The sequence below is a fragment of the Rosa rugosa genome, chromosome 7 (assembly GCF_958449725.1).
Source record: "Rosa rugosa chromosome 7, drRosRugo1.1, whole genome shotgun sequence".
Classification (NCBI taxonomy): Eukaryota; Viridiplantae; Streptophyta; class Magnoliopsida; order Rosales; family Rosaceae; genus Rosa; species Rosa rugosa.
This window is the reverse complement of record NC_084826.1, coordinates 39,551,036-39,554,977: the sequence shown is the minus strand read 5'-3', so window position 1 is coordinate 39,554,977 and position 3,942 is coordinate 39,551,036. Positions and strand designations below refer to the sequence as shown.

The 3,942-nt window shown below is 40.1% G+C and overlaps 1 long non-coding RNA gene across 1 annotated transcript; it reads left to right on the top strand.

Annotated features, from left to right (window-relative positions):
- Positions 1 to 1,322: 1,322 nt before the first annotated feature.
- Positions 1,323 to 3,290, top strand: LOC133719817 (uncharacterized). The gene is made up of 3 exons (XR_009851480.1): positions 1,323 to 1,442; positions 2,254 to 2,319; positions 3,010 to 3,290. It is a non-coding gene; the product is annotated as an uncharacterized LOC133719817 (long non-coding RNA).
- The last annotated feature ends 652 nt before the right edge of the window (positions 3,291 to 3,942 follow it).

The window sequence follows — 3,942 nt, the reverse complement described above, 5'->3', positions numbered from 1 at the left end:
AACTTGGTCTATATTATATAACTGGAACGGTACTGCTGTTTCAAAACCATGGAGTTGTGCGATGTGTATTGCAATAGAATGTTGTTGACCTTCAACGTTGATTTGGGTGAGACAGTGTTTTTTGTAATCTGATATGAAATGACCCGCCATTTGCAGCCTGTCTGACCAACATACCATGTGGGAGGTGAAGTGGCCATTATAAAATGTAGTCATATAAAAACAAACCCAATGTAAATCAGAAGGGAGGAATATATATATATATATATGGGGACTGAAAGTCCAGTTGCGGTCCACAAGTATGGCACCCAATCTTTGCCAACCTCTATGACCCTTTTACCATAACCCCGTTCCTTTTGAATCTTTCAAATGGATTTAAAGAACCAATCGCCAAATACGTACGAATACAAATTGTCTCCGGTTCACAAAATTAAATATTGTCTTGGTCCAGGTTATAATTGGGGCGGAGGCAATTGGTTCTGTAGACCCCCGTACTTTTTTCTTGTTTATTTTAATTTGTCGTATAACGTATGAAACTACGTATTCGTATGGTACGCAAGTATTCGCGCTTAGGTTAAGATTTTGAGGCCATTTTTAAAGGATTAAGAATTTAGAGAAAATCCAATTTGGGTCTAGAAAAGTATTTTTAAAGTATCGAGGCTTAGGACAAGCTCGGAAAATTTTCCCGAAAGGATTCGGTGAAGTATCGGGGAAATAAGGATGTTTGAAGAGGTAATTTTCGGAGTGGGCTTAAGGAAAATTAAAAGGAAAAAGAAAATAGGAGCAGCCCAAGCCCATTGGCCCAAAAGGAGGGGCAGATTCGACTTTTCACAATTAAATTTGGGAGAGGTATTTAAGGAACACATTCTCCAAACCCTAGCCTCAACCCACCTCATTTTTCACTTCAGCTCTCTCTCTCTACCCGAGAGCCTCTCTCTCTAGCCTCCACCGGAAATCGCCGCCACCGCAGGACGCCGCCGCCGCGCCGCCGCATCGCCGCCGGTCGCTGCCGTTCCCGGAACTCGGATTTCAACCAAAATTTCCAGATTTTCTTCTCTTCATCCTCTCTTTCCATTTCTCCAACCAAAATCATGAAATTTAGCCATTTAACCCTCCAAAAACCCTAGAACCCGAAGCTAAAATTGGGGCTTTTGTGATTTCTTCTCTCCAAGCTCAAATCAAGGTATTTTCCATCCTAATCTAGCCTCTAATCCTTCGATCTATACCTATTTCTTCCTAAATCCGAGTTTTTGATTTTGATTTGTGATTTTGTTTGCATGAACCCGATTTCTCCTTAAACCATGAAGCTAGGCTATGGGTTTGGTAAGGATCTATCCATGCAACCTTGTTTTCGAGTTTTTTGGTTGAGATGTTGATGTTGGACGGATTTGTAGGTGAAGAAGGCCAAGGAGAAGGAATAGGCTGTGAGTTTTGAAGAAGAAAGGGTAAGGAATGGGTTTTGGACAAACCCTAGAATTTTTGGAATTTATTTGGTTGATTTTGATTATGTTGAGCTATTGTTGTGTTGGAAAAATTGTGAAAAATAGAGATTTGAGGATGGTTTAATTAGTAGGATTGTATTAGCATAATTTTCAAAGTGTTGGAATTTTGTTGTTGAAGATTTGGTGATTGTTGTTGTGTAATTTTGGCCAAAAGAAAAAGAAAAGGAAGAAGAAAAGAAATGGCTTTGTTTTTGGAAGAAAAGGAAATAAAGAAAATGGTAAAAGTTGGATTAAATGAGGTTTTACTGTGGTAAAGTGGTAAAAAGTGAAGAAAGTGAAAGTAAAGGTAAATTCAGTAAAAAGGAGGTAAAAGGTAAAAGTGAAAGTCTGGAGGTAAAAGTCATGGTAAAAGTGAAAAGGTGAAAAAGGAGAAGTAAATAGATAAAAGTAAAAGTAAAACTTTATTTATAATTATTTACTTATTTATTTTTAATAAAAAAGAAATAATGGTAAATAAAGGAATATTTGGTCAAAAGTCAGAAGTCAAAAGTCAACTCCGAGAGTTGACCAGGGTTGACCGACCTCATAAAACGTGAGGATCGACTCGACTTTGGTCGCTCGGATTGGCGAAAGTTTAGCGGAGCGATAAGGACGTTTTCCTTTTTAAGAAAGAAGTTAGTTTCCCAAATTGGTAAAAGTTGAAAGGAATAATTAATGGCCCCATTGAAATAAAAAGGATTTAGTATGTGCGATTACTTAAAGTTGATCATGATGTTTACCTGGATAATTACTTACAAACTAAGTAATGGTTTAGGAAACACGATCATTAAGGAAGCTTAAGCGGAAAGCACCCGGTGTGGAGTACGCCAGCATTTTCCAGGTAGGGTGAGTTGTCCCTTCCTTGTTAGAGGTTTTTCGATATATGTGGAATGCTCTAGTATAATATTATGTTGCCTGCAAGTATGTTTTTGGTTGTTCATTAGTCGATGCCTCGTGATACATGTGTTTTCAGAACTGATAATTGTTGATTGCGAAAACCGAGGCTAGACTTACATGTTGAGATACTGTACCCTTTGTATGTTTGTGACCTGAAAGTGAATGGGACCTAGACGCGTAGATTCCTAGGGATCCCACGGTGTCGATAACCGTGAACCTCCGGAGGGGGCTGTGCTCCTATGTTTGTCAGGGAAAGGTGAGTACAGACAGTGAACCAGTCATAGGAGACTCAGAGCCAGGAAATGGACACTTTCGCTACTTGTAGTCACAAGAACAACAGAGTAGTTGGCTGGTTCTCGTACTCAGGACGAACCAGGTCGGTCACTGATATATTTTACTTTAGCCAGCAGGTAAGTATCTCGGAGCTCCAAATTGTGTGAAGCATGCTGCATATGATTTCTTGAAACAAAACAACTATGATTGTTTTTGTTTGCATTTGTTCTACTCGATTTTACAAATGCGCGCAATCTATATTCTAGTAGCTGTGTTTTATCTATTAGTTTTCAAACCTAACTAAGGTTGGGTCGGCCCCTATTGGGCTAGCGAGGACGAAATGCTCACCCCTACATTTCAGGTTACAACGAGGTCATTCCGGACGATTTGGATTAGAAGTGGGTCGTTGGCAGAGTCCGTGTGTTGCTGTTCCTGTTGCTTGAAGTTCTTCCCATTTGGTACTCTATCGATTTACTAGCTTTTCTTTCAATGTTGAACTCTGTGAGGTCCGCCTACCTGGGAGCGCGCCTCACCCCTTTGTTTTATTGTTATTGTTGAACTCCTTTCATTTCGGTTATGATGTAAGCCCTAAGGCGCCACAGTGCACTTGCCCGCTTTGTTTTGAAGCATTTCCAGACTTGTTCATTTAAATGTTGGGTTGTTGATTTAAAGTCCTTTCTTAAAAGTTTTTCTTGGTCTCCCATTTTCCAAAAATTGCATTTTCAACAGGCCTTGTAGTATTAAGTTGGTAGGTCTACGGTACGTCTACGACGTATCGAGCTCCTATTGGCTTAATATTATGGCGCTGTGGTATACCCATTCGGGTCGCCACAGGTTCGGCGTTGAAGACATTTTGAAGAATTTGAAGGCCGTTCATGAAATCTCTTTCCCAACAATCCCATACAAATTCCTGCGGCACAACGAAGCCGGAGTCCCATATACTCATTGGTGTTATGTATACGACAATGATAGAGGAGTTGCAGAGTGGGTCGGTGATGTTTCTGGGTTAATTTACAGTTCAACAGAAGGTGCATCACTATGTTCTCGTCTACCATCGATTTGCGAATTCCAAAATGGATTGCATTTGCTAGTGTCGTCGTCAGGGATTTCATCATCATCATCATCACAATCCATATTACCGACAAAGAATGAAGCCCAACTCCACAACAAACGTGATACTTCACACCTATCGGCCGAATGTCATCCAAGTAAGAGGCAATATAATATGAAGGCATATAATTTGGACGGTTGATGACATCAACAACGTGACGTGGTCGAGTGTCCGGAAATTTAG